Here is an 11,608-nt window from a genome sequence, read left to right as displayed (position 1 = left end):
TTTAGAATTGTTTTTTAGAAATGGCCATCAAACCTGATCGGAAGATACATATATTTAGCAAATCAAAGATCATGTTATTAATATATGATTTGGATTACGGGGTTCATTTTTTAGTGACATGATTGTTATAGGCGTTGGATTAGCTTCAAGCTTTTTGATCTTAAAGCCAGGCTGGGTTTGATTTTTTGTGCCTAACCTAAACTGTCTAAAAATTTAGAAAACAAACAAACTGATAATGTTTTTTGTAATGTATATTTCAATCAAAAGTGGCTTATTTTAGGTAATTATAAAACATATAATTCCAACTATTGTTCAATGTTTCTTCAAATTCAACACCCATATGTGTATCCTGTCAACATGAAAACAATATTGAACAAAAATCAAGGAAAGGAAAAAATACATATTTATTTTACATATATCAGAGACATATTTGAATCATTTATAGGCTGTGTATTTCAATTTGTGGACTAAGTTAAGATACCCAATCATTTTAACTATAGTTTAAAATCCCTTTACTTGATTTAAAATATTTATATTGACCCCAATTTGGGTCAATTTCTCATACTTTTATTTTGACGATCAATTTTTGCTTCTTTAAGTTCAATTTATAGCGCCTCCAATGTGTTGATATAAATAATTGATGGATTAGAGTTGTTGATAATTTGTTGAAGAATAAAAATTTAATCCACACTCAATTTTGAGTGTGGGATATAGAAAAAAAAAAACGTTAATAAAATGTTTCTTTACAGACAATTTTATTCTGAGATATTGCCTCGAGTAGTACCTTAGGTAGGAAATTATCCATTTGAATCAAATTGGTAGTAAAGCATTTTCTTTTTAAAGTCAATTATCCAGTCATTATTAAAAAATAATGTGTAATATCTTTAAGTATGCAGCAAATGATCCAAAGAACGATAAATATATCTATATTTCACAAATTTATGTAAATATAAACCTTCTCAATGTACTTGTACAGTATTTCTCATAGAGATATTAAATCGATGTTGAATCTTGGACTTGAGTATGTACATATTTGAAGACTTGCGGCTAGACTTAGATTAAAACCATGAGATTTTAATTTTATTTTATTAAATGTCATAGTCTAGTATCTTTTTCAATTAATTAACATGCTTTTAATATATTATTAGTTGCGACATTCAGTTCACATCATTTATTCTGATTCCAACACTATAAAGTAGACTTATTACACACCATTTTTATTATGTATACTCGTACTATTTATAAAAATACGTTATATTTAATTACTTTTTGTATTTTGTGTAATTTCATGTTATAATTTAATTATTAATTATTTTTTAATTTATCTGCAATGCCCTGTATAGTTCCATGGCTAGCTATAAATCAATGATAATATAGTGTAATATTTTGATTAATCGCAGTTTGAGCATTTAAGTATATAAAATGTTTGTCACTTTCACAAAAATTAACCAATTTAATTATTGAAAAACTCTTGATTCGAAATATTATCTAGTGAATATGAAAATCTTATAACTTTTAAGAGGTATATTTGTCTAACTTGAGAAGAAAATTGTACTAATTGATGTTATAATTGTATTGATGGTAATACCAATTGCAATGTAATTCTAAATATTTATAGGATATTTCCACAGGATATATTTTTAGTTGTCAATTTGTTTTTTTCTCTATTGACAGTATCTTTTTTCCTGAGGAATTGAAAAGGACTGAATGAAAATATTCAAGGACATGGACTACTGAACCAAAACTTGAGGCGTGACTTGAACTTGCAGTATAAGTACATTTATCTTATATGATGATATTCAATGAATTGAACTAAATAGCCGGATAGTCATTATTAAAACAACTATTGAAAAGCAAATTGGATATGATTTTAATAACAACGTTGGGAATGGTAAGAATAGATAAAAATTAAATTATTTTATGCAAAATTCTATAATCTACAGACGTGGGTTTTTATTTATTTCATTTCATATGTTATTACAATTATATCTTTACTTATTGAAATGGTTATATTTTTTTGCATATAAGACACCCATAATATTTTGGCACTACCTATGTATATGCAATTTTGCCAGGGCGATTAGTAATAATTCGTAGGAGTGGTGAATATTTCATTTTTCCTCATTACCATTTGGGGATGTACTATTCATATACAACTATTGATAATAATTTTTAATGTCCATTCCAATAGGTACATAAGTGATATTTGTGGGAGGGCCTCAATTGACATATGCATTTTTTAAATCAAGTTTTGCTAGGGTGTATCATTTAGATATGAGAATAACTAATGTATTTTTTTATAAAAAAAAATATATAGCATACACACGAGTTTATGTAGCTATTTATTTTTGTTCTCAATAGATTCCCTTTTTATACCGGTGGTTGCATAAATACGCAGACTAATTTTTAAACGCTTCTATCCCGAGGTTCCGTGACCGGAAATAAAAAATTCCAGCACAAGTAACTCGGTAAATCTTTTGGCTTTGTTTTTGTTTCTCTTACTTGCATCAAACAAAATCGTTTACGATGAATGAAGAGGCCAAACGTCATATGGTTGTCACTCTCCTCTGCGCCGCTAGGTCTGTCAAGGAGATAATCAAGGCCACTGGACTATCCAAAACTAATGTGTTCAAGGTCCAGAAGCTTGTCAAGGAGGGAAAAGATCTGAAGAAGTGTGTTCGGGCCGGCAGACCACAGAAAATCAATGTGGATGAGGTGAAGGAGGCCTTCACAAAAACATTTGGCCACCTCAATCACCTGATTTGAATCTCCTTGACTACAGTGTGTGGTGGCAAATTGAGAAGAAGGCCTGTGCTACCTGCCACCCGAATTTGGTACCCATTGAAGGCCAGTGTCAATGAGCAATGGGCAGCCATAGAAGACCATTGTATCATCAATGTGTGCAAGGCCTCCTGCAAGCGCTTGGAGGGTGTCATAGCAGCTGAGGGTGGTTATATTCAGTAATTATATTAAATTTTATACCAGAATAAATTCCTTATTATATAATTCTCAAAAAAAAATACGTCATACGAATTTTGTTACACATTTAATGCCACAAATAGTCCAAGTATTTATGCAACTACCGGTATAAGTTTTCATTATATTACCAGGTGTAAGCAACTCATTTTGCAGTCTGACTACCAAAGAACAACAGGATGTAGAAATTAAATTAATTAAAAATTTTAATTTGTATAAAAACATAAGACAAAAATTAATATGTTTCACTTAATGTAGCTCCCCAGTAGCAACAAAAACAGCCTTCAATATCTTCCGGAAGTCCTTGAAGACAGCCTTGACAATTTTTTTTCTCATTGACTTTGTTCTTCAGAGGATCAGTGTTTGGGTAGGAAAGTCAACATATTTTCAACCCGATTTGCAGGACGAAGGTATATTCCAGAGAGTTAAGTAAGGAGTCAAATTGACTTTTTTAAATTTGTTTTTCAGGGAATTAAAAAGATATTGTCCTTCTAGAACTTCTGGACCACTTTAGAGGTTTAATCTAGGGCACCATTATGTTGCAAGACTTTCCGTCTGTTTTGTAAAGTTCTTGACATTGTCACGTGGAAACAATGTAGTCATATGCTTAATTCTATAGCATCTTCCATAACATTAGAGTCAAGTTTAGGCTCTCTACCAAAGGTATAAACCCTTCCTCGGCTTCAATCCTTCTTTTTACATCTTAAACGGCCACCCTAGTTGTTCTTACTCACCTTGCGATCTCTGAAAGAGTAGTTCCGTTGTGAAGAAATGTATCAATCCAGATTCTTTTGTTGCATTCTTTGGACATCTTTGATTGGACAAATTTAGGATAAAAATCTGTTATCCTCAAATCACATCTTCAATTAATTTTATCAACATAGCAAGAAGAAAATATTTTAAGCTCTGCTAAAACTATTTTTAGAATTATACATTCTTTTCAAAAAGTATCTAAATATTGATAGAAATTTTGGTACCAAAGCCGGTACAAGAATATTGGTATTGTGAGAATTCTTCTTGATATTTGTAATAGAAAATAAATCATATCCAAGCTAGATTTATATTTCATAGTTTAAAAAAAATGATTTTATTACAAACCTTGGTTAATAATGGAATTGTATTTAATTTGTCACTTAATTATAGGTATATCAAAAAAAAAACTATCAAATATATAACCAAATTTAATTAAGTTATAAATTATTTTAATTGAGTTTTTTTTAGAATATTGGCCAGATGAAGTTCATAAAAATTATTCGCAAAGAGTTTTATTGCATACACCATAGTTGTAGTTTATTGAATAAAAAAGTTTATTCGATGAACATATAATTTAATGCATCAAGTTATGTTATTTAATTTCTAATGCATTTTACAGCATTAAAAACTTGGAAATTTATATATATATACGTTGTTCTGAAAATTAAAAAATATTTGTTTTATGGTGTGTTTAATTCCTTTTCTACACTAACTATATTTTACCAAGCAAACATTAAAGAACTTTAAAGGAAAGAGAAGATGAGTAATATCAAACATGATTTAAATTAAAAAAAATGGAAAAATATCTAACGTAAAATTTTAGCAAAATACATGTTTAAGCGAATTTATTTTTCACTATATTTCAATCAATTATTGCCTTTAAATTCAAATTTCTGGAATGGGTTGAGATAGACAAAAAAGTTAACCATAATATCATTTTTCTTTTGAAGTACCTATGATTGTAATCTTAATTTTAATAATCATTTAAGTGCAATTTGTAACGCGTCCAAAAAAACAACCAGAATAGTTTGAATTCACCAAAAATACAATCATGATAAAAATTAGATAACTAATTTTGAATATATGGACTTTAACTGGTTTATTCGAGAGGTTTTATTTCCATGTTCCTTCCATTATGCAAAAGGGAAAGATTTATTTAGTATTTTTATCCACAAGGCTTTAATCCTCAATATTTTTGTCTAAAGATCACTCGTTACCCCCTTATAGAAATGAAATATTGTGTCGAGCATGATTTTCTATGTGAAAGAAAGAAGCAAATTTTTTTTTCTGGAGTATATTCGTCCGTGGCAATAAACGTGTTAAAATTAATACCTGGTTTGGAAAAAATTGAATAAAACAAACAACGTATTTTATTAGAAATCAATCATCCAATTGCCAAAGATGTAGAATTGTTATCTGTGGCTTAACAATTTATATTTATGTATATCTTAATTCAATGTTAGTATCAAATTGTACTTAAAGTTAAAATGACCATCATTCCATATGGATGTGAAAATTGTGTAAATCCTTGTGAGTGTGAAACTAAAAGAAAAGTCTATATTTACAACTTTTATAAAACTTGTATCTACTGACAATGATAACTAGTGATGAAAATCGGGAGTATTTCTTAGATGACTTTTTTTTTTGAGTTAGCAAACTGCAGAATAAATTTCTGTTCCCAAGATGTTCATTCAATTATATTTAAAACCTGATTGAACATTCGTGTGTGTTCATAAAAGACAGTGAGTAACGTTGTGGATTTGTTGTAGAGCTTTAATTGTAATTCCTTGTTGGACTAAGAGTAGAATTGAGAATCAACATCAGGGTAATTCTTGACAATGTCCCTGTTTATTTCCTTCTCCTACTCCCATTTGGGAAAGTTCTTTGTAGCTGGTGTAATGAAACTTTATGACAACTAAGCTGCTCTCCTTCAAAACATTCTTCCAATTTTTATGGTTATCATGTTGATTTTAGGTTTATTTTTTTGCATGTCCAAAATTGCTCACAATTAACATCACTGAACAAGAAGAAAAGGCAGAAAACATTAAAAGGAAGGCTGGCAATAGAACGAAAGATTAGTCAATCATTCTTGGTTAAAATATTACAGGGAGCATACAATGTGCCCACCGTATAGCTTATATAATGAAGCTGAGCTACTCACTTCCAATACATGTTTTATATTAATTTGACAATTTGATTTTTTTTAGGAGGAGAGCAGCTTAGGTGACATGAAACACAGGCTGGAATCACTCCGATGTGAATCCTCAGTTCTTCTCTGAGTACATCAATGACTTGCACTAATAACTTCCGAGCAAATCTCATTCGTCTTCCATGAGCACACACATTAGTTATTAATTCTTAATTAGATGCTCTGTCTTCAATAATTAAATATAAATGACAACAGCTTATGATTAAAAAAAATCTTCAGATTACTAACTATGTATAAAATGCCGCTCCTGCATTCTAGAACATGTTTTCTACAACTCTAGAGACGCCTATAAAATCTATAGTTCTCATTGCTCGTTAGTACGTTTGAATCACCAAAGTAGGGATACATAACTAACAAAAACACTAATATCTTGTAGGTTAAAAACATTTATCTATTGTAAAACGTATACCACCAAGCCTTTGTGCAATTTTCACATCACTAATAATATAAGAGTATTATTTATCACCAGAGAATGAAGTCTCTTTTTTTAGTTTATCTCTGTCAACTTGTCGCTAATATTTTATTTATTTATGTGAACGTCAATCATTTACCATGATTGAGCATATGTACATTTTTACAATCTATTTATAAACCTTAATCAAAATTAAATCAACCAATCAAGAGCTAAATACATGCCATAATTTTGCAATGATTTTATAGAATTGTCCAATTTTCTATATTCTTAATTAAATAAAATGAATAGCATCTATATGATTCTATTAGACATTAGATAATAGCTTGTAAAAAATCAATTACATTATTTGCATTATTTGAATCTACTATTGCAAAAAAAAAAAAAAACCTTCATATTAACAAGATGGAATTATAGCCTTGGTTTTTCTCTTGCTATTTTGATAAAAGAATTCAATGTATATATATTTAAGAAAACCACAGTTTATTTGACGTTCAATCGTGTATTATATACACAGTACAGCGTGAAATTCAAATGTATCTTATTTATTTGATTTTTTTTGTTACCATGATCATCAGCAGTATATAATTATTTATACATTTCATGAGTAATTTCACTATTCAATTTTGTGGTTTTTTTTTTTTTTTTTGTATAGAAAGAGAGTGGAAAAAATAGTTATTATCAATAATTATAGTTGTACCTAGAACTTACCTATAAAGCAATAACAAATACTACTTAGTCTAACGACTTTTTGAGGAGGGGGGAGACATAACATATCTAAATAATGTATTTAGAATTAAGTTTAATTTTTATTTTCCTTACTTCTACTTTTGTTGCTTTCCTATTTAAAAAAAAAGTTCCCATGAAAAAGAATGGTTACTTATTTTTTATTTATTGGTTCTTCAAAAGGAAACTAGGCTAATTAGAGTGTTAAGTATTATGTACATATAAGTAAATAAAACCATTGAAACGAAGATGATTATGTAGCTGGCTTGCAACAAACTTATTATTTTTATTTAATTATAAATCTTTGGTTAATGGAAAGTTTCCTGAAAACATTTACAGATATTAATGGAAATTGACGGCGTTATTTGTAATTAAAGGATTTTATTTATTTTCAAAAATTATTGAATAAGAAATGGGATTGAAAGTGAAAATAACCCAATCATTTTTTATTTTTTTTGCTTAATAGAAATTTTTGGATATATGCATATTGACTAAATTACGAAAAACTTTCTTCTTATTGAATCAAGATAAGACAACTCAAAAACCAATTTGTGAAATGTTTAAGTAGTACATTTCCCTATATTTTTATTCAATATATCCTCCTTAACAAGCAATAACAGCCTCGAGACGCCGACGAACAGATAGACAGCTCTTGACACAGAAGGTCGTGTCTATGGTGTACGCCGCTGTCATGATGGTAGCTCGGAGGGAATCCAAATTTGGATGGGAGGTGCATTAATCATTCATCTCACAGAAACCCCAAACTGCAAAGTCCAGATGGATGTAGTAATCGATAGAGGCTTTTTTTAGACTGTCATTTTGTTGCATAATTAAAAACGGGGTATAAATTGAATTAAATGCTAATGCAAGTTTCGTGTCCCCACTTTGTATTCGTACTAAAGGTAACAATAGTAGGCCTTTTTTGGAGTGAATAAAAAGTATCTATTGAATTCACCTTGACTCCAACCACCTAGCAGCATATTACCTAACTTGACAAAAACATTATTTTTTGCCCTACATAATTATCGCATACATTACACTTCATTATATTTAATCGAAATTTAAAACTTTATCAACAAAATTGCCACTCTTACTTTAGAACTCACAATGAACAGATCTTAATTGTTTTTAGTGATTGTTCATTTTCGAAATTGAACTTTTTATTCAATCCACAATGTATATAACAACTTGTTACATAATATATCAGCTTTACATTCAAGTTTAGATTTCCAAAAAGGTCCTCACATCCAATTCAATGTTACCGTTTCTATATTTGAAAAAATGTGTGAAAAATTCTATTTGTGGCATAGAGGCGGGAAAAGGGTGTACTTGCTGACATTTTAAGGCCTATTGTGTGAGACCCGAGAGAAGTTTTGTTTTGTATGAAATATTTCGTTAAAGATGTACAAAACTTAACTAATAAGAGTTGTACGAGCTAATCTTTGATAAATGCAAGGGTTGAAAATATACAGCCTAACTCACGGCTAAACTCTTGTAGGCTAAAAGTCCAGCTGAGAAACACTAGTTAGTATATACATATGTACACGGTTGATCATATATAGTGCTATAGGTTTTTATTGTTTTAAATATGGAATGCCATTGGTGCAAAATTACCAGGAGGACAACAAGACATTTTATCTCTGAATAGAGCAAGCTGACACAGTCGGAAAAAGCAAAGAGGGCAACAAAAATTATGACAAAGTTTGCTCTATTCGAATGGAAAAAATTCACAGTTGATGCCACTGTGAATAAGCAGAACGGGCCGCTACATCACAAATAAATATCCAGACAATGTGTTAACTTCATTTTGACAAGTCTCCAGGACAAAAAATCCAGTGGTCAGCACAGGCGAAGTCTGCCCTCCCACTTTTGTGGAGAGGAAGAAACAGCTCAATGCAGATGCTTACATCAAACTTTCGGATAAGAAAGTGCCATTGGGTCAGAGAAAAGCTTGAGGACAATTTTTTTTACACTCAAGACGTAGCTCCGTGCTATTGTGCCGCTAAGATCCAGGCCTTCCTGTGAGACAACTATTCGAACTTTTGGGACTATAACATATGGCTGCCATCCTCTCCAGACGTGAATCCCTCGTACTAGTCTATTTTGGTGCGTCTGGAAGAGAGGATGTGTGTAGATGAGGAATACTTTATCTAGGCTGCTCTTCCGAGGAGTGCCCAGTCCCTAGAGGCTTCAATGAAGAAGGAGTGAACTAAGCTCGAGTATGACTATATAGTCAAGCTTTGCAAGGGATTTAGGCCTCGTATTGAGGCAGCAAGGGCTCACATATTGAATAAAAGTCTTTCGGAGCACTATTTTCAGAGAATTTTGTTAAAATAAATGTCCTCAGAATGCCTATCGCTTCAATTTTACAACTGGAAAATTGAGAATAATAAATACAATAAGATCAATCCTTTATGTATAACTTCTGCATGTTCCCTTTGAGTTACACACTTGTTAAAATCATTTATAAGACGGTTAATTGTGCCAATTTCAAGTCCAAATAAAGAAGCTAATGGTATATTTATTTTATATTTCATCAAAGAAATAAATACATTACATTATTTAGTAACTTGTCTATTAACATTAGCAAATGAATGTTACTGGTAAAGAAAAAATTATGACTTAATGACTTGCATGATTTTTTTTATCTATTCATAAAGTACATATTTATATTGTTATGTATGTAGAGCTACCATAAAAACATAAATATGGCAAAGATTGGATTCACTAACCTATCACAAATAGATTTTCAAATCCATCTTCTTTAAGAATGCAGCATCAAATATATGAAGTTAAATGTATGAATATCCAAGGGGCCGAGACATACAATGATAATTATACTTGCAAATACGTATATTCATTGTTTTCTACAATTTTTCGCATAATTATAGTACTCTAATGTTCAATATTTATTCATAGCGCATTGCATTCCATTTCTAAATTTGAATCACGAGAGTTTTTATATGATTATGTAATAACAAATATTAGTAGCTGTAAAAATATATATTACCATTGAAAAATGATTCGCAGTTTCTTTGAGCCTTTGGCTAAGGATATAGATATCCACATAATATGTATTATTATATTCTTAATGACTTCTTTAATTACATTTAGGATGTAATGAACTTTTAACAATTTTTTTATAACTATATTCACGCTCACTAAGGATTATAAACTTATTCGTCATGCCTATAATTAAAATATACGAATTAAATGGATGAATCTGGAAGATTTATAGAGTTTTACAAATATAGAACTTTTGTAACCCTTTGTTAATGAACATTCTTTTTGTAATAACATAAGTGAACTGGTAAAAAAGAAACAGCTCTATAATATAACAACCAACCGAATAATTTTTTAAATGGATTGAATATCTCCTAAACTAAATATAATTTTACAATATAACCACTTTGGGTGTCGATAATGGGATCGATTCGATCTTAGAACGGAAGTAAGCCATGATAAAAACATCTTTTGGTAGATTCCGGATCCTGGACACCTGCTCGGATTTTATGTTGTAAGAGGATATTTCCGTCTGTCTCTCAACTGAATTGCACAGAAAGAAGTCCATGGGTGTTGAGGTCCAGTGAGCCTTGAGACCAAACACTGGGTACAACAGAGTCGAAAAAAAATCTGACAACCAGGTGAACATTTTCCTTATAGTGTGGCAGGTATTAGAGTCTTATTGCCAGACAAATAATCTACCACACACTTCCTGATTAGCCTTTCAGAACAGTTGTTATACCTGGCAATGACTGTCATCCATTTACATGGCTCATCATAAATTATTTTTCGCAAGTTTGCAATGAAATCCTGGTTCCTCTTGGGAGTCTGACATCATCTTGTGATCAGCACGCTTTGCTATTGATTCGTGATTGAACATGATTTAAAGTGTCTTAAAACAATGGGTGAATCTTGCTTATAGCATAAAGATCAACTAAAATATTTTAAAAATTCTTATAAATGGATGATCATAAACAGTTTATTGTTTATACAAGTCATAAACTATTTGGTCTTACAGTTTGAAGTGAGTAAATTAATATTTAAAAAAGAATATTAGGACTGTGAGATATTACAATATATATAATTTCAAAAAATATATAACATAATCATAATTTTTCCGATTTCAATCCCCTGTAAAAACAAAATTGAGGCTATGGAAGAAAGATACTTTTAATTTGAACATATATCGCCAGAGATGTTTGGATTCAGAAATATAGGCCTTGAAATATGTAGTATGCAGGTTAGTTGTACAGCTATTTTTTTAAATTTCAGAAATGTTGAGCTGTGAGGGTTGCATAAATTTTTCTTTTAGGAAAATATGTCGAATATGAATTTTGAAGGTTTTTTTTTTTAAATAAAGAGTTTCAAAGTTTTCAAATTTAATGATTTAAGAACATGAAGCGGTTTTAACATGAATTTTATCTAAGTACTTCGTATTACGACAAATCTTATAATTCAATAAATGTATCAGAATAAATTTGTAATGGAAAATATTAATAGTTTTTTACTAACGTTTGGTTCTAATTTGT

The sequence above is a fragment of the Lepeophtheirus salmonis genome, chromosome 3, assembly GCF_016086655.4.
Source record: "Lepeophtheirus salmonis chromosome 3, UVic_Lsal_1.4, whole genome shotgun sequence".
Classification (NCBI taxonomy): Eukaryota; Metazoa; Arthropoda; class Copepoda; order Siphonostomatoida; family Caligidae; genus Lepeophtheirus; species Lepeophtheirus salmonis.
This window is presented reverse-complemented; position numbering follows the sequence as displayed.